A 20,598-nucleotide genomic window follows, 5' to 3' on the forward strand; every position below is an offset into this window, starting at 1 on the left:
TCCTATTTTCAAACATTGTGGATTCAAAGTAATATTCAATCTAATTAAAAACATTTTTTTATGCTCCAAACCTGTTCTAATCAATTGTCAGGAGTTTAAAGTAGTTACTATGCTTAGGCAAATTTTTGAAAGGAGTGATATGTCAAAGTGACAGAAAAAGAAGCAGTTTCATAGCACCATGGGATTAAGGAAGTTAAACAAAAATGTCTTAACATGACTATTTCTACCATAGCTTGTTATGTTAGAAATAGCTGAGTGGAGAGAAAATGCCTTCTCCAAAATGGAGAATAATTGCAGATATGAATTAGAACACTTTTCCCTCAAGGCATGTGTCATTAAAATTACAAATAAACAAGGATATTTGAATATTTTTTTTCTGAGGTTTGCAGACAATTTCAAACACAAAGGAGTGGCAGTAACTCATTGGCACTACTATCTTCTGCTGCTGGATAGTCTTATTAATGGATACATGTATGAGTCAAAGAAACATGGGCATGTGGTAAGCTCATGGCATGTAATTGGAGGCAAGTTTGAATTGTAGATATTTTCCATGGAAAGATTAAAATTTGTACAAAAGAAATATGAACATGAGTATGAATATGAGCAGAGTGTAAGAATTTACAGGTACCTGAAGTAAGAGCATGACAAAGGTTAAAAGAATAGTCTGTTTGGAGAAAGAGAAGCCAGTTCCCAAGATAATGCCCTCAGGAGTAAGACTGATGATTGTTAATTAACGTGAAGACCAGAAGATAGATCTGTACTCTGGTAAGGCCACAGCAGAGATGTGTCAATCAGCAGGAGATCCTGCATCACAATAGCAGGACAGCAACAAGGCTGCAGGGCCTCTTATGCCATCCCTTTTCCTGGTAAACTTTCATGAAGAGACATATTCCTACCAGACAGGAAAAAATGTTCCTACCAGACAAGGGAAAAACAGGGAAGATTTCTCCTCATTGTTCAAGATTCCTGAAGGTGCAAGCAGATGGGATCCTTAAGCAAAAGATCATCCTCTAGAACTGCTGCCTTCTAAGAAATAGGAAATCTTGGTTCAGATATCAAGAACTAAAATATCTGTATCAAGATATGTGTATCAAGAACCACAACAATAAGTTTTGACTGAAGAGTAGGCATCCCTTGTTCTCTCTGTAACATTAATTATTTTGACTATAACATTTACAAAATGCATTTTGTGTTTCATGTACAACAACATAAATCAACGGAGTCTGAGAATATGAACAGGCAAAATCCATTCACTCACAAATTTCGTAAGCCAGTATTACATTTTGCCTCAGAGAGAGTTCTGAAGAAACTTCTTCACTGAATCTAGCTACACCTGGGAACAGGTTTACCTGATAAATGGAGTCTCCTTCACTGAAAATATTTAGGACACAACCTGATGTGGGGTTCTGGGTTAAAGACTCTAAGACCTTGCTTTTAAGAGAGTGCTGAATTGCACAATATCTGTAAATGTCTAGTCTTGACTTGACAATATTTTATTAATCATTCATATGATCTCATTTTGGCTTTTATTACAATTTACTATAAGCTTCCATGTGTATTTAGATAATTTTAGCCAGATGCTATGGACATCATATTGGACAAAATACCTGGAATTAGGTAAAAAAATGAAATATGGATTGGGTTGGTGATGGGAGTTTTTGTGAAACATCAGATAATGCTGAAGAACATGCTTTTGTTCTGGAAAATGCAGTTCTATTGAAATAACAAGAAAATATTTTTAGTTTAGGCCTTCTGAGTTAGATTCATATGAGAATGTTCTGCTGTCATGTCACGAACCCATTACCAGTGGACTCATAAATCTGACACAGAAAAAATCCATACAGACTCTTAATCTGTGCAGAAGGCTCCTATGAATTTCAGTGTGTCTTATGCAATGTTCTTCCTGAGCATGGAAAGAATGAAGACAAAAAAGATGAGAGAAATGATAGCAAAGCTTTCCCATGAGTGTGATCAGGTGGTCAGTGGTGTCACAAAAGTTAAAAACACTGCAAGGGTGGAATTCCCCTCTGTGCTAAATGGAAGCAGCCAGAGGAAGCAGTAGAGTCATCATTGTAAAGGTACAGTGATTCAGATACAGAAAACCAAGATTCCCTGGGCCCATTGTTATTCTCAGAAATGAACTTGTTTCTGTTTATTTTTTATTTACTATACTTTCCTATTACTGCCTAAAAATATGTATTTCTAAAACACAACCAATTGAAAAGCTCCTAGGGATAGGAAGTGTAGGTACAAAGTTTGCGAATGCCAATTTTCCACATGAATCATATTTAAAAATGACTTTGGAGAAGATTGCACACTTCTCAAAAGCAATAACTATCACCCCATGCTATGTTCTGTAAACAGCACGAGTGACATTATATATAATTATGCCTGTCAGGAAATTCTAGGCAAACCCACTCTACCAGAGCCTTTCAGACAGAAGTTGCAGCAGCCTCACTGCAATGTGCATTGGCCAAAGCTCCTAAAGATTTGAGTTCTAATTACATAAGAGTGACATGGGCATAAATCTCATTTTCTCCAGTGCATGCCAGCAAGGGGACTAGAACAGCCTACCAGATATGAAGAGATTAACCACTATGTCATGTTCATCACCTCTCTAGTAAGGAGCTGTTATATTGTGATGGATGACTGTTCAAGAGTCATCCCAAAGGCTGTTTGTAATCAAGAACCTGGCAAAAAAACCCCAAAACAGTTTTACACAGAGCTGTGCTGATCCATTATCAAGTTGAATAACTGAGGGAAAAAGCCATCACACAGACTATGTTAAGTTCTGCAAAGCTCCCTCTGCTCTGCACCTACGTAAGGCACGAGGCAGCCTCTCATGCAACTTGTAGGTGCCAATCTCTGCCAAGGGAGCTTGGAGTGTAGCAGCAGGCAGGTACATATATACATATATATATATAGGGCACTGTACATAGTGCAGGTTCTAGCAGGTGTGTGATGGCTTTGATGCACTCACAGGTCACGCTGCCATTGCAGGTGCTGAAAACACTCAACACAGCTGTATCACTCACACCACAGTAGGGCTGCGGTTTGCATTTACGTCCAGAAACAATCTGGCCGCTAGTGCTGGCAGTTTTGCCTCCTGCTCCTTTGAGCATTAAAGATTAGTTTGCAAGGGAACATAAAAAGAGGCATGGGCAAGTTCAGATGAAGTGTGTTCAAAGCTGTGAATAAATCTGTCAACACAGCACAGTGCTGCACTCTGTAGAGATACCTGCACTAACTCTGAAGCAATGTCATGCTATTGTAGACCTACTCTTATGGAGAAATACTTCCAGCTTGCAATGCTGTCCAAGATATAACTAGAAAGCACTTTAACACTATCCCAGGTTTGTCTTCAATCATTCTTAGCTCACTCTTGCAGTGCAGAAGACTAATCTTGTTACCCTGCAGAATCTGGGCTTTAAAATAAGATGCTACAATGAAATAAGAAATCGAAACAGGTCAAAACTGCAATACTTCAACATGACTAAAGCATATTGCAAACACTTCACAGAGAAAATACAGCAAACTACATCAGCTATAACTGATCAAAGCAGAATGGGGCTCTCACTTTTTTTGGTCCTCAATTAGAAATCACCTATTTTACACATTTGATAACGTATTTACTAGAACACCAGAATTAGGTTTCAAATTTTTGTGCTAGAAAGGAACCTGTCATTTAAACTAGTCTGTACTTTTTCTTCAGCTACAAGTATCTCCTTGAACACAGGAAAATTAGGTTCAATCCTTTCTGCTGTTCATTCACACCGTTCAAAAGAAAATCTGCATGAGGGGGTATAAATCCAGTTAATCAGATTTTTTTTTTTTTTTACTCAGAAATAGCACCAGCAGAGGTTTCAATATTTGAGACAAAGCAATTAAGCAAGACATTCTAGAATGGAGGATCTGCCGTAGCATGCTTTATATCTAATTGTTTCTCCAATAACTGTTCTTACACACTAATTGCCAATCTCTAGCTATTTTATTTTAGTGTCATCTTACAGCAATATAATGTCTGACCTCCTCTATTTCCATTACAAATTTATAAGTACAATGCATAAATAAGAATAAATAGGTCCAAAATACCTTCCTTTTACTGTTTTACAATGGTCTGGGTTTAAATTTAGCTAAGTAGGTATTGAAGTTACTCAGGCTGTCTTTGGGTACCATGAACAGCAGCTCTAGCTACTGAAACTTACTTTTAAATACTTTCACCTGCATACATATGGACTCTGTACTTTATGAATAGTCAGAAACAGTAAGGCTTTAACTGTTTCTGCCTGGGACAGTGCAAAATATCTGATAACTTCACGACTATCAGACTACCTTTATTGTTTGCCATTGCTCAGGTTTGACCACAGAATAGGTTTCCTTACGTGGCAACTGAAACTAATGCTATTAAACACTTAGGAAGGTTACAGAAAAATTTCTAGGGAGCTGATCCAAGTTTGTTTATTTTCTTTTAAACCAAGATGATACAATTTGTGGGTACAGGTAGGCCCAGAAATAAAGTAGTGAATGGGATGTAGCTGAGAAAAGGACAAGTCAGAGCCATTTCTCCAATCCCATCTGCCCTGCCTAGAACCTGTGGTAGAACCTCATACTCCACAAGACTTCAGCATGTTTGATAATTCTGTTGTGCACACAAAGTTTCACAGTCCTTTTTAACAGAAGCAAACCCTTCATGTACTCCTGGAAAGTTTGCAAGTCCTGCATGGCTTCATGCTGAATAAGTGAACTGTACATGGACTCCTGCAGGAGTTACTGCACAAAATCCACACTGTGTTTTTCACTCTTATAAGGAAACATAGGAGATTTGTGCCTTAATATTTTCATACTGAGAGCATTGGACCACTCAAAAATCCTATTTGAAGTAAAGATAAGGTTAAGCAGAGGTTTATAGCATAGTATTGTTTAATAGTAAAAAATACGCCTCTTTCAAAATCTGCTGTCCATTAAGGTATAACAGAAAACCCACAGCTACTTTGTAGCAGCTGCAGCAGATTAGGAAAGCCATATAAATACTTATGAAAGTCATTATTAACCACACTACAATTCACTGTTCAGTGTCAATTCCTCTCTAGATTAAAACAACCCCAAAAAACAAACAGAAGAGGCAGTTACAAGCTGATCCAGTAACTGAGTCTTCCCTTCTTTCTAGAACCTGACCTAATCACAGTGGCAAGAAGTTGCTCCTTCCTCACTGATCCCAAAATGTCTAGCTCCTACATCAGCCTATGTAAGAAAGGAAAATTATGTTTTATACTCTGAGTGACCTAAAGCAAAGTGTTGGGGCTGCAGGTCTAAAGAGTCGTCTTTGTTTCAAACAGCCACAGATGTGCAGATGAAATTTCAGTTAGCCAGATATTTTATAAACATCATAATCTTTAGCTAAATTAAGCTATTAATTTTAAAAAAAGAGAAAACATGTTAATGAAGAGTCAAAAAGGCATAGGAAACAAGGTAAGATATTGGGGGTTAACTCCAGTGGGCAGCTAAGCACCACACCCCTCTAACCTCATTCCCTTCCTCACACCCAGTGGGATAGCAGAAGGAAATGAAGAGTAAGAGCAAACTTATGGTTCTAGATAAGAATGGCTTAACGAGCAAATGAGACATGAACGAACAAAGCAACTACATAAGATGTGACAGTACTCACTCACCTCCTCCCATGGAGGGATTAATGCTCACTCAGACCATGAGCAAAAATTCCCTGACCTACCCTCTTCTCAGTTTTACAGCTGGGCATGATGTGACACAACATGATGAAGCTTTCTGGTTAGTTTGGGACATCTGCCTGGTTGCATGCCCTCCCAGCCTCTTGCTCACTCCCATTCTCTTCGCGGGGCAGGGTGGGAACATGGCAGAGTCAGAAGAAGAGAAAGCCTTGATGCTGTTCGAACACTGTTCAGCAATACTTAGAACTGTGCTATCAGTGCCACTTGAGAGGACAGCAGCTAAAAAAGCTATAATTCACAGCCCTGCCTCTCACTTCTGCGTTAACTTGCTCCCCACCAGAAAGGGACAAGGTTTGTGCTTGTTAGTTTGGATTTTTTTCTCCTTTCTACCCTCCCTTTTAGGAACAGAAAAATTTTCAGCCAAAGTGCTTTAATCAGTGGAAAAAGCCATGTGCATGTCTCAGCATGGAGCCTGCCCTACCCTGAAACTCCCATTTTATGTAAAGATATTTTGTACAAAAGCATCAAAGAGATCAATGCATGGAAGTATAAGACCGCTGTCAGATCTTGAAGCCAGCTCTGATGGCAACCAGCCATGTGATGATAATGGATTTGAGAATTACTGACTCCTAATCATCCCCTGCAAGTGTGTTATGCTATGTCCTACATGTACAAATTTGTGCTTTTCCTGCATAGTCTGATGCTCAGGTAAGATTGAGTGAAATTTTATGAAGTATGGTGTTTTATAGGCTGCAAATTCTTTATCCTCCTGTATTTATTTGATTTACTTTTGAGAAAAATTATTCTAGGTGCTTTGAGCCAGTTTTATCCTCCTCCAAATACCCATGTAATATCTGATGTATTTCACCAGATGCACATATTCAACTGTTATTTCCAGTGTTCCGAGGTCTACAATTTGATATCAAGCCTGCTTCTCTGAGCAGCCCCAAGCTTTGCCTACTCTTAGAGAATGCTTTCACTTTGTGCTAGTGCTCAGTATAGTCTTTCAAAGAGATAGCACCTGAAACCAGTCATGTATGTCTCATGTGAGCAGAGGAGGAGAAGACATTGCAGGAAACTCCTGGTCAGTCTGAAGCCCAGATGAAATGCTCCCCTTTATCCAAGGACAGTACAGGCTACCAAGATCTTGAAATCTTTAACTTTCTTTCAGAGTCAAGGTAGGTAAGAGCTGTCTCAACTGATCCTAATCTTGCTCCTGCTTTGAAGCCTGTCTTTCTCCAATCAGCCATGCATCAGTGGCAGAAATATGCCACTTCACTTGGCAATAGGGAACTATTGATTGATTGCTGTACAAACTGTGCTGATTTACATGATTTTACCATAGTGACTAAAGGTAATTTATTTTAGGTGGCTGGGAGGACATGAGATACTTATAGCATGCTCTGAAGTTTGCTTTACCTGTCTTCAAAAGAGATTGAAATAATTTCATTTACATAGTTATTTTAAAATTGGGTCTTGGTTAGTTAAATCTCTCATTCTGACAAATTGCCAAGTGATTTCTGAAAATAGGTCATTTTGAAGACATACTGTTCTTTCAGTCCACTCCCTACAATGCCTTTTTCTAAACCAGAGATTCATATTTGCTACATTATCATAAGAAAAATAAAAAAGGTCATTAAGCAAAATCAATTTCTTTAAGGAACATCTTTAAAAATGTATGAAATGTACTTTACTGTCATTGGCTTTCAATTAAAACTGACTAAAGTCTACAAAGGCTGTGTTTACAAATGTGACAAATTCAAGTGAGAAGGGCAAGTGAGATTAACCAAAATTCATAATAACTCTGACTGGATGCTGCCTTGCTTAATATTTTCCTGCTGTGTTCTTTTTGAACTTTCCATTATGCTTAATAAGATTTGTTTGGGATTTAGGATTAAAGGATTTATGGGCATTCTTACAGAGATCACCTGAATTTAGTGGTAGATCCAAGACATAAAACTAATCTCTGGAAGTGCATCAGGTTATGCCACATTTTAGAATGTTATCTCATGGAGCTTGTTTTCCAGTTGTACTCAAACCTAAGCATTCAAACCTAGAAACTGGAAAGGTGTCCTTCAAAAGATCAATGAAATTTGATGATATGGACAAACATATAGTCATAATTTTGCCCTAAAAGCTCCACTGCACCAACAAAAGACAGTCTAATCTTGTCAAAATTTGAGACATTAAATGACAAAGGTCTGAGTGCCAGGTGGGATGCAATAAATGGCAGCAAGACAGCAGCTGACAGGCTGCCTGTCCATGGAAAGCAGCTCCAAGGAAGAGAGAGGACAGTGACTGTGCCCAGAAAGAACTTGCTTTTGGACATCTTGAGCTGTCTCTGTTCTTTTAACGAGTCTGGAGTCAGGAAAATTTTATTAGCTTTTAATGGGTCCCCTGGAAACAAGTGTAAGGACAGATGACACCAAGACCTGTAGAATTGCAGCTGCCTGTCTCACCTCAGACACAGGGAATCGAATGAAGCAGAATTACCAAAACCCTCAAGGAGAAGATAAGAAAAATGGAAATATGGAATGTATTGAGTGCCAGCTGCAGTGAAAGGTGCTACTGTTGGGATCAGTTCTGTAAGCATGACAGTACCCTTCAACATCATGTGCCCAGTGCTGTTCTCCAGAGTCATCACAGTCCAGTGATGGAATATGACAAGACATCTCACATGTATTTAAGCTTAATAGCTGTAATGCTGGTGACAACAGAGCAGCATTCTGACTACACAAATTGCCACAGTCATCATTACACTCATTATAGTCTTATGTTTAATGACAACCGAGTTCCTGCATATTGTGTGGGAGTTCAGCAAAAAATTTACTTTATATTTATATGGAATACTTTTCTCCCTCTGTGATGTAGGCAAAGAAATCAGGGAAAGGACCCTGAACTGCTTAAGTTAGTCACAAAGCAGTACTGAAATTTCCCTTGTTGCTCTGTTAAGTGCAAGCTGCTGTGGCTCCTGAAGTCAGAGGGCAAAAGAGGGAAGTGAAGAGTTAGCACCAAGAGGGCTCTGCATGGGGCAGCAAATACTGCAGCAGCTGGAAGTTCAGCAGCATCTCAACTCCCAGGGGAGGAATACTTCCAGAAAATCTACCCTTTTCTCACCTTTTCCCATGCTAGAGGGAAATCCAGGCCAGTGATGCAGCATCACAGACTGTTCATCCAGACACACTTGCAAGGGGCAAGTGTGACAAGCTGTTTGGGAAATACACCTGCAGAAAAGCACGCACAACTCCAGGCTCCCATTTTTTTCCAAACCCTGCATAATCTGGAGTCACGCCACCAGTAAGTATAAAACTTTCTACTACAATCTGAGTCACACTGCTCACACTTGCCTCCCACCTTCCCAGAGTTACAGCAGCTGAAAGGAGGGGCAGCTTTTAAACCATGGTGAGATGACTTTGAAAATCGGCACACCGTGCATTTTCTGAAAGACTGGCTCTGCTCTTGCACTCCTGTTTATTGAGATTATATGGCACTATTTAATTTTAAGAGCAACTGCAAGTTTCTTGTTTTCTTCCAGTGCTCTCATACTTTCAGCCTTTTATATGAACCTTGGGATGAAAGCATTTTCTTTTTAAAAGAGCCAGGCTTTGTACCACCTGGTCACCAAGGCTAATACAAAAGTTACCTCCCCCAACCCTATGTGCATTTACTATTAGGTGACAGACCTCCCTGTCCAAAGCAGTATTCTCTCCTACAATGTGTTCTGTGAAGCATAGAAAGTGGCCAGGTATTGAAGTGCAAAGCTGCAGTTCTTGTCCTTGGAAGCCCAGCACAGCTGTATGGGCACAATTTGCAACTTCCATTTTCAGACTAGTACAGCTTTCTCTCTTTCCATATGAAGAGGTGTATCTGTGGCACACAGGCACACTGCTTGTGCTGGGCTGACCACGCTAGCAAAGCTGGCCACTGCAGGTTCACACCTCAATAAAAGCCCGGAGACAATACTGCCTACAGTGTAACTCCAGAGTACCTGCAGAAGACGCAGACAATAAGCTAGAGCAGGGGAAAATAGATTCAGCTGAATGTACACTAACAGCATAGCTGTAAGGACTGAATTTCCCCAGTCTGAGTTGAATAGAAGCCACAGGGCCCAGGGGCAGGTATAGGTTGTGGTCCCATGTGAAGCCTGGTAAGGGCAGCTAAGGTTTATTAGAGCTTTCAGGGGCCTGCCAACAGATCTTCTGAGAATTTTCTTTCTGGACAACCTGGCAATAAATACCAGAAAGAGTCTAAACACATAGGCTGTAACACGAGGTTGGCTTGGGAAAGCTAGCAATGGCAATGCTCTTAGGGTCTTGCTCCCTGCAGGCAGGTCCTTTCTGCAGGGCTCATTTCAGTCCATCCATAGCTTTCTGAGTTGCTGCAAACACTGTGTAAAACCACTTGGCTCAAAGCTCCTCTGAGATGAGGCTGCTTTACTCTCCTTTTCACCCAGCAATCCTGTGCTCTTCCAAGCTCTTTGCTCTTTATCTCGCTGTACCCCGCTGACCCTTCTGCTCCAATAGACAATTTTTATTATGACTTGCTCCTTGGGTACACAGATTTGTCACCTTCCCTCTACCTTTTTCTCTGACACTATAGGAAACCATACCTGTAAACACTTTCCACCTGCATTTCCGTGAAGGTCCTACAGGGTCCAACAGAAAAGCCTTGTTTGGCTTTTTCTGCTTTGCTTTATGGAGGGATGTTGTAGTTGATAGCTTGAAATGTATCTTTTCCCATCTTTCAGTTGTGATTTCCCCCCCAGCTTCTCTTTCTCCTAATTGTTTACCTGGCATCAAGTTACCACGGTTACTGAAGTTTCTCTCCTCAGCCCCACGGCGAGAGGCCGGATAGAGTAAAGAGAGGACCCCGCTGGCATTTCCAGCTGCTTGAAGTTTCTTTAGCCCAGGAAAGCACGAAGTTAGGAGAAAGGAGACCCTTCTTTCCAACACGGAAGTTTGTAACTCTGTTTTTCCTGTCCCAGAATGCCTCTGAGCTATGGAAGCTGAGAGGACATGCTTACCTTCCCTTCCCTTTCTTTCCCCCCTGGGTTGTCAGGAAATCAATTCCCCCCTCTCTCCTCCTCTGCCCCTCTGTGGAGAATACTCCTACACCTTTGTGGGCATTTGAAGAAATTGGTGTCTGTTATTTCTTATCTTGGTGTGTGCAACCTTGGTTTGTAGAAAGTTTGTAAGATGTACTAACTGAGAAAAATAATTGGTTCTCTCTATGATGTTCCCTCCCTCCAAGAAACCCAGTTAAAAGAGACCCCCCAGACCCCAAATCCTTGGTCTCTCATCCTTTGGATTCCCCTTCACAGAAATAAACTGTGGAATGCAAACCAGAGAGAGAGTCCCCCCCTGATTTCTTTACTCGCTCTATAGACTTGAATTCTTGAAGAAAATCAGTGAATCTCACAAACATATGCTGGCTCGAAACTTGAGTGAAGAGAAACCTCGTCACTGAGCTAGCCGGGTCACACTCGAGAAGATCGAGTCAGAGGGATTCTGCTCCTTGGTCTCCACAAAATCTTAAATCATCTTTTTTTTGTCTTTTTTCTGTGTCATTCAGGAAAGCTGGGCTCACGTGTTATTTCTAATAGTTCTGTCTCAGCTGTCTCTATGTGGATTGAGACTCCCTAGGCTTTGGCTAAATGCTATACTTACAGAAAAAGAAATGTTCCCGGGCCTTATTTCCCTGTGGGAGAATGGCACAGCCTGTAGTCCATCACACACAGCAGGCACAGTGACAGGGTGCCTGCCCCCTACTTACTGTTTTACTGTTTACAGTTTCACTGCCAAAGGTTAATGAACACATTGTTCCAGGTCTAGAAAATACATGACTCCTTCAGCAGTTTCAGCCCTTTCTCCCTTAAGCAATTTCCACAGGAATTCTGAAACCAGTATCCTCTTGACAGGTGCTATCCTCTTTCATTTTCCTTTGCCTAAATCTTGGACCATGATACTCAGGCATTATTTCAGACTGTATGGCAAGGCTTTCTTCACTAGGCTATAAACTTCAAAGTCCTCTAAAAAGTGGTGTCATCAAATCTTTGAGATTCTTCTCTGCAGGAGATAATAGGTAATTCTCCTTTTCCTGTTCCTTAGGACTGCACATCAGCCAAAACTTTTCACTGGCATTAAAAAAAAAGATATTGATAAATTATTTTCTTTAATATTTTGGAATATAAATTGCAATATACATCTCAGTATTGAAGACCCTTGCAAGAAGTCTCCTTAATAGGATTTCAATCAATATTTTAGGGATGCACACCAAAGTCCAACATATGAAGACATCAAACTGCTGAGTTCAGCTTAATCCAGCCAAGAGTGTGGTATGACTGGGTACATACAAAACAGATTATTAGGGACCTAAATAGCTACTTCTCTAAATAGGTGGCTGCTTGTGATGATGTTAGCTTAATGTAACAGGTTACTGCCTTCTTCAGTTGGAAATTGTTTCCTCAACAGAAAGTAGCTGATGATTACTATGGTCTTCTATTCTGCAGACTAATCAAGTTCACTTGAAAACTTTTCAGGGTTTATTGCACATTGTAATAGAAAAGGAGCTGTTCTTGTGCCTCAGCTGGAAGGAAGTAACTTCCATTACATGTGTAATAAATTGTATATGTACTTTCGTCTGAGGGGTCAGGGAAATGGACAGTCATATGATTAGTTAAATAAAGTGGTGTGGATTGTTTGCTTTTGGACTGGGAAACTTATATTCCACTGCTCTTGAATGTTGTGCATCAAAGCATTTTTCTTTTGGCTCTGACTCTTGCTCATATTCCAAATTTCAGAATCTCACTGGGGAAAGGAGGCAGGTCTGAAAGATGTAAGAATTTTCAGTCCTCTCATTGCATTGTGTTATGCAGAAAATGCATTTTATTGCAGAAGGTATTAATGTGACTTTCATACTGTTAAAGCTGCTATTAAGGCTGAACAGAGAAGGACACTATGTATGTTTTATTTATTCTTACAGGGATTGGTTTCCTTCATAAACGTGCCTTATATATACTAAAATGTAAGTTACTTAATTTCATGAGTCATCTTCACCTTCATCCCTCCTGAAACTTCTCATTTAGAGGCACATTCAATATCAAAGAACTGAGATCACTTGCTTCAGTATTCTCTAAGAGTGCTGTATAAATCTGAAGGCATATCTAATGATCACATGTAAGGAGTGGCAAGTAAACTCACACACATTTTTAGACAATTAGAAGCCAGGAAATATAGTTAGACAGCAGTGAGTGGGAGGTAATAGATTCCAAGCTGGTTTGTTCAGTCCCAGCAGCACACTGCCTATAACCATAGTACTCCCAAATGAATGTTTTGAGCACAAGCTGAACTTATGTCCATATGGAAGACATTGGAACAGCACATAGAAATGCCACAAAAGTGACTCTACAATAGAAATATACTGGAAGAACTGGTTCAAGACAGTAGAATAATATAAAAGCTCCAATTTTTTGCCATAGACACAAATCTTAAAGACAAATTAACTTTTATTACATCAAAGAAATGAGGACATACTGAAAACGTTCTATAAAGGAAAAGAGGAACAGTTAAAGCCACCCATTCTGGAAGACTAGCCCAGAGCCAACAGATAATATTTCTAAATTGATGGTAGTGCCACAAAAATGTGTTCAACAGTTACATTTGCATCTAAGAAGTCTGCAGGTTCTTTTCTAGACCTCCTGACTTGTCTTCCATGGTAAGATGTTGCAATTTACAAATTATCCCACGTCCTTTACATCTGTGACTGTGCCATATTCCAGCAGCAAGTGCTGCTTTGAGCATGTCTGCTCAGTACACAACCCAGTGTGATCCACATGATGGATCTCAAACCCTACAGATCCCCAGTCTGATCTCAAATCCTACAGATCCCCAGTCTCCCCTCTGGGCTTGCTGTGTAGTTGCACTGCTATTCACTATTTCCAGTCAGCTACATACAGCATGAATTGTGAGTATCCCCCTCCACCTGCTATTCAGGCACACCTCTCAAATCCTATCTGTGTTGTTTCTGTGACTGAAGTGCATGGAATTGGGGGCTCTTTTTCTACTTGGCACAGCTATTGTCCAGAAGCAGAACTGATGCCTCACAAAGCCAGCGCTGTTCATGGGCCTGCTATCAATCACACCTCACCTGCAGAGGTGAGGGCACTCTCTCAGCCAGAGCTCTCTCACTGCCCATGGAAACAAAGCCATAATTCAAGCCTGACAGGATGGGTGGACATGCAACTCATGGGAGTAAAACAACACTGTGTACACGAAAGAGACGTGTAGGTTAAGCAACACAAGGAGCCCAAACATAATTAAAACTGTAGTTTTCATGGAGGCTGAACCATGTCTTCCCTGAATGATCCCACAAATGACATTTCTGGTCATTCATTTTGCTTTATTTTTTTCTCTCCTTCTGCCAGAAAAATTCTGCCAGTTGCAGCATGAAAGCTGATAATCCTAAGTGTTCGCCTTTTTCCAGGACTGGTTGTTGTGCCTTCCTTTTCCTTTCCAGGGAACTGCCAAAGTTGGCTGGAGAGCTCTGCATGCCTAAGGCAGTAACCACTAGTGTCATTCCCTCATTAGAGTAGTGTCTGATTCTGGAGCCCTTGATTGTGGAAACAGTGCTTTTAAGTCTAGGGCCAGCAACAGATGGGATCAGTCAGCACCTCCAAGGGGTGAGGGCCATAGGCTATTGGGGGCTGTGCAGAGGAATCACTGCTGTAATGCTCCTGAGGTTTTCACCTCTGCTACAGGGAGAGCAAGTGTCCTTCAGTGAGCAGTGTTAGAGCTGTCTGCTTGGCTCAAGCTGACTGAACTGGATCACAAAGCTTGCTACTGACACAGACAACCCAGATATCACAGACATTGTTCATGCATCTTTTGTCTTGGAATCCTCCTTTCAAACTTAACTATTAAGTGACCAGCTTATCTAAATAGCTGTGTCATACAGGTCTATTTATTGCTACTCTGGTGGTTTCACATTGCTAATAATTAGATTCACTTAACAAATGCAGAATTCGTAAAACACCCAGAAAAATTATTTTTTTGTGGTAGGGATATTAATTTCACAGAAATATTGTTAAATCCTAGCTATAGTTCCTTGAACCTCTTTCTCTTAATATTTAAACTTTATAGCATGGTACAAGGTACAGAGTTTCTTTTCATATTCCAAGTTTACAGCTGAACAAATACATATTAATATAGGAGCTGTAATGTATTCTGAGTTAAGCTGTCGTAAAATCTAGGGCTTTTCACATCATCACTTTTGAAGGTCAGTGCCACAGAGAAGAAGAAGCATCTGTACTGGATCACCATGAACGTTTGTAATACATTGCAATAAATACTGCAATATATTTCATTTTTATACGTTTTTGATGAAGAGGCAAAAGTGCATCTTCAACAGTAGCTTTTCAAAAATTGCTCATCTGTTTGGAATGGCTGTAAAAGAGATTGAAGCTAAACATTATTCATAGATACATTACAACTCCTCACTGAGACCAGAGCTGAAATGAGAAGAGTTTTCCAATGATATTTCATTTGGAATATCGATTTTTCTGAGCTTGTCCCACAAAGCTATTGCATGAGTATTCCAGGCAAGTATAAGAAGATGTAGATTATCATAGCTGACTTTCTTTCCTAAGTTTGTTTTTTCTTCTCCCAACTGGGTTGTAAACATTTTGCTCATATTGGGCTTTAATTCTCCTGGAACACTTAACAAAGTGGGTGAAGACTGCTACTTTGCAGAAATTTTTTGAAAGTAAGGCTATCCTTTGCTTTTCAGAGAGTGCCTGATCAACTCAGAAGAGGTGTGTAGGACACTTTTGCCCCTCACTTTTGCTCAACAATGAAAAGTAAGTTTTTTTGCTGTGAAATATTTGCCAACAAATTAAGTTGCTGGGTGCAGATACCTGGAAAAGTCCAACCCATAGGTTATAAGCATGGCAATAGACTACTCCATCTGGGAAAATTTAGTCTGTCGAGAAATCTGACCCTGATTTTTTATTTGCAGCAGATTCTGTAATACATAAGCTACAGAATTTACTTTAAGGTTGCCTGAGGACTGGATTGTCTCTGAAACTCCCTTATGGTCTTGTCAAATGATCTCATCAGGTCACCATGAGGCACAGTGAGAAAGGAGCAAGGCAACTGTACTGCATTTACTTCTTATGACAGTTTAACCTTGAGGAACTGAAGTCAGCCTTACTCCTGGCAGGGTAGTGAGCTCCTGGAGTAATGGAATGTCCTGCTTTTTATCTGTGTTCCCATGTGCCTGAGAGCTGCTGGTAAAAAAGACAGCTGCAGGTTTTCAGCAGTTTCTAAAATGAAAAAGTCCATGGGAAGGAGAAGATGAAAGAGAAGTGAGTTCAAGTTAGGGTTCTGTCTGCAGGGCAGAAGGACACAGAGGGCAGTGTGAGCAGCAGCAGGCTCCATGGGCATCTCCTGTGTGCTCCACCTTGGTGCAGCTCAGTGTACACTGCCAGCAGGGAACTGGGGCATTCCCTGCTGGCTGTGCCACCCACTTCTCTGCTGCCTTGTGAGGGCTTACACAAGGTTGTCATTTTCAGCTTTGCCTGTGGATTGCCTTCCTTGCGGGCATTCATCCTCTCCTGATGCAGGCCATCAGCATATAATGTTTCAACCAGGTAGCAAATATGCTTTACAGGGGACCTCTCCCTCACAGCAGCTCCAAGCCTGATGCAAAAGACTGAATGTAATTGTCCTTTTTATTTTTGGATGACAGACCAGAGTGGATTGAGTCCTTAAAAGAAGCACTGTTTTCCCATTCCATAATGACTTATTTATTTTACTATACATTGGATTCTTCAAGAACAACCTATTAACAACAGAATACCAACATATTACACATGTTCCAGAAGAAAATTCATTAACAATAACATAAAGTAGTTGCTATTTTATGAGCTCACAATCCTGTGTGATCCTTTATTAAAATGTGGCAGGTTAAACAGTGGATATTATATTTGGATCTTCCTTAGATGAATAAAATGAAAATGTCAAAAACGCTGGGTTTTATAGTTCTATGAAGTACTGAAGTGTTTTTCAAACATTTCACATTATGATGTAAAAACTACACACACACACACACACACACACCAACCAACCAACCAACCAACCAACCAACCAAACAACTAAAAATTTCTAATAAATCTTCTAATTTCTACCTTTTTTGCTCCACATTTTAGGGTTTTCCAAACTGAAAGAATCTTACACCATGAATGTAAAGATAGAGACCAAATCTGCAAGTTTCTCGAATTTGGGGTGCCTGTATCACTATTAAAACTCCTGAATGGTATTAAAGAAAAAAAAAAATCCCTTGGAAAAATGCTTTTGTGAAAAAACTTGTGGAATATGGGACTTTTAGCTCACTTCTTTGTCACAAACTGATGGATGCAGGACGTGCTTGCTTACCAAATCTGCCTGCAAAAGAGTGGCAAAATAACCAACTGACCCCAAACTTACATTTTGCAGCTGTCATATTATTTGTAGTAATTACAACAAAGCTTTTTGAGCCTTGCTCATTTTATACTTTAAAAGTTTTGGATAAACAAATTAATATCTTGCCTCAGTGGCTTTTACACAAAAACTTTGAAAGACATAGGCTTGAGCCCATGTAAAAAGTGGAAAATCATTTGGATAGATTAAAAACATGAAAAGTTTTTCATTCCATAGATAATTTTCATTTTTAGGAAAAAAAAAAAACCCTCAAAAAATCCAGAAGGGTAAATAAAAAAAAAAATTAAAAAAAAATAATCCAACTCTGAGATAGCTACTCCAACTAAGAAACTCCTAAATTACCATTTAGTTTTGAGAACCTATGAAGAGGAATTTTTCTGGTTTTTTTTTTTTTTATTACATTTTTGCTTGAAACTGCATAGAAAGAGTAGGCATAAATGGAGACAATAAGCAGATAAATATTGAGCAGATTTATTTGGAAGTTTGTATCTTCTCCCACTGATGGCAGCAATAAAGCTTTCAGCAGTGTAAAACTCTCAAGAAACATTCCCTGAAACTATGGCCAAATGGGTCTATTTTTCACTCAAAGTGTGTACCATGTGGGGGCCATAAACTGCCACAGGGTCACATTTAACAGGGGAACCGAGCTAAATAAAATAAGAACCAAGCAGGTAACTTAGTCTCCAGCCTTCCCCACCTCCCCACCCTAATATTAATCTTAGTGATTTGAAAACTGAGTTAGTTTTGCTTTATAAATAAATAAATCACTTGCTTTGACACTTGGTGAATTTAGCTGGAGGCAAAATGAGATCTTTTGAATACTGTTTGTTCTTGCACTGTTTCTGTCAGAAGCCCAAAATCTAGGAATAATGGAGTTTAAGGGAGACACTTTCTTCTGAGATCTATAAGGAATAAAGGGGTAGAGCATATATCAATTTCAAAAAAACCAAAGAAAAAATCCAAACCCATGCAAATGGTAGGTGTAAAGTGGGAGCTTTTATTCTGTTAATGTCTGTTGACATATTTTCATTGTTGTTACTCATCTTCTGGAGGGACTTGCCACTCATGGCACTAAGGTCTGTTTCCTATTTAATTTTTTCCATGGAGTGACCACAGATGACTAATGACTTTTGAATTACATTTATTAATGCTTTGCACTTATTTCTGTAGCTGTGTGTGTTCAGACAGAGGAAACAGAATACCCTCAGATTTTGTGTTTGTTTTTTTCCTCCTTTCACCTTGATAGCCTTAGTAGTGAAAAAATAAATAGTTTTTTTCAAGACCAAGAAAAAGGCTTCTGCAGTACCTTAAGAAATTATATTCGATACATCCAGTTTTACTGAACGTATTTTCAAAGTGCATGGTGCAAAATTAATGCAATATTTCAATGCAAGATTTAGGAAAACATAAAACTCTGGAGTCAGAATTTCAACATGACTCCATATCTGTTAGGGCTATTATTATTTAATTAAGATGACGTGCTTCAAAATGGCTAATTCTAGTAAAGGACTTTTTATTCTGAAAAGCCTGGCTAACACTTCAGTTCTCTTACAGTTAAAACATAATTATCTGAAATGATTGAAAAGAATGAAACCCTTGTTCTCTTTTAAAGAACTAAAATGATCCTGTCCTTCCATATTGCTTCAAAAATAAACAACAAAAAAACCCCAAAACTGCAAAACATAGAAAACTCAAGAAACTTAATTTCCTAATAATGGAGATTGTTTTTATAATATCATGTGCTCCTCATCTAAATATATTTATTGTAATGATTACATGGCACCAGCACGAATATCAAAACAGCCTGAATGCTGATGTTTCTGCAGTGGTTGTTAGTTAAGGAGACCTTAAAATGTACTAGGAGAAGTGCAGCCATTTCTTTGCTTTTCCTGCTCAATATTTTAATTTCATTTTCACATCATCCTGATGATTTTTCTTAGATGGAGCTCTCAACAAAGGTTGTAATTACCTTTCAGGAGAATTCAAGAACTACTGACAGGCCCAAAAGAATGATTGTTGCAGCAATGTGAATGGAGAACAGAAAGAAGGCAGATCATGGCAGGTACAGATGGTATTTCTCTTTGTAAAGATACTGGCTTTCAGTAGACAACTGAAATATGTTAGATCCAATTTTCCTGAGTTACAGTTCAGGGGAACTCCTGAAGTAAAGAAATTGGGAATTAGGAAACTGTTTGTAGGATGGGTTAGAAAGTTAAGGGGAGATGAGTGACAGTGTGGTAAGTAAGGAACTTTCACAGTAGAGGGGACCTGTTGGGAGAACATTTCAGGTTTCAGAAAAAAGTTGTGGTCAGCTTTTCTTTAATGACCTTTATGCAAGAAAAATACTTCTAACTCTGAAATGTAATGAAATGTGCATATGTTGCAGACCTGGATGATATCACCAGGAAGTATAAAGGGACCGTTTGGAAAAACAAGACACACCAATCTGATGTGGCCACTAAAGAAACAGCTAATATTTACCATACAAAGTCATTTTAACAAATATGGATGGGATGAATTCTTCCTTACAAAACCCTGTTAACACTGTTTATCTAGAATTCAAAACACAACTATAATCACAAAGGTTCAAGAGAGATGAATTCAGTGTGGCTAATATGATGGCAGGGTGAATAAAGAAACCGTGCTGCAGAGTCAGAACAGAGGTGTCTGCCTTGCTGAGGAAACAAGAATCTGCACTGAAAGAGAATATACTTTGAGTTGAAACATTGTTTGTTTCAAATGGATGTACATTGCCTTTTTTTTTCATCCAGGGAGGAGGAACTTATTCTCCGAAAGTGCATCTTAAAAATTATCAAAACAAAAATCATCAACTCCTCCCTATGATTTTGTGAAGCACAAACAAGGACATCTTTCTGCCTGGTAAATACTTTCAGTAAGGCTGGTCTGCAAAGCCCATTTTACTGAGTCCATTTGTGTTCACAGTGCAGAACAACCTCACACTGACTTACAGCAAGCAGAATGCATTAGAAAAATACTAATAAAGAAATATTTCATATGCTGCTTAATCAATGTTTTCAAATCCAAGCAAATGTCACTTCATTGCAACTTGCTATCCAACACGTTGTGACACAAATTCTCATTAAATGATTCCTTATTGCAGTACTAATTCCTTGAAGTCTTCATCTATTTAATCCCTAACCTTAGAGAGAACAAGGTTTCTTTTTAATGAACACCATAGCTTTCTGATTCCTTAAATTTCTTAGTTATCTGTACTGAAATTTATTTTTCCACTGTTAGAATAAGCCAACACTCTGTCAGCATATATCTAATAAAATTTTTAACTTAAATTGCTGCAAAATTCACCCAGTAATATATCCAAAAATCAGAACCATTTTTCATCTCTCACTTTAGTAAAGGTTGTATATTTAATGGTGTGTCTATTCATATACATTTTCAAGTATAACAGTATAAAGAAAACA

At 39.2% G+C, this 20,598-nt stretch overlaps 1 long non-coding RNA gene across 1 annotated transcript in view; it reads right to left on the reverse strand.

The window, feature by feature from the left end:
* LOC111923650 (uncharacterized) overlaps nucleotides 1-10,740 on the reverse strand; it is a 90,517-nt gene extending 79,777 nt beyond the window's left edge. The window contains exon 1 of the long non-coding RNA XR_015274858.1: nucleotides 10,474-10,740. This is a non-coding gene — a long non-coding RNA (uncharacterized LOC111923650). The remainder of the gene's footprint in view (nucleotides 1-10,473) is intronic.
* Nucleotides 10,741-20,598: the final 9,858 nt, after the last annotated feature.

Source organism: Cyanistes caeruleus, chromosome 1, assembly GCF_971803275.1.
Source record: "Cyanistes caeruleus chromosome 1, bCyaCae1.hap1.1, whole genome shotgun sequence".
NCBI lineage: Eukaryota > Metazoa > Chordata > Aves > Passeriformes > Paridae > Cyanistes > Cyanistes caeruleus.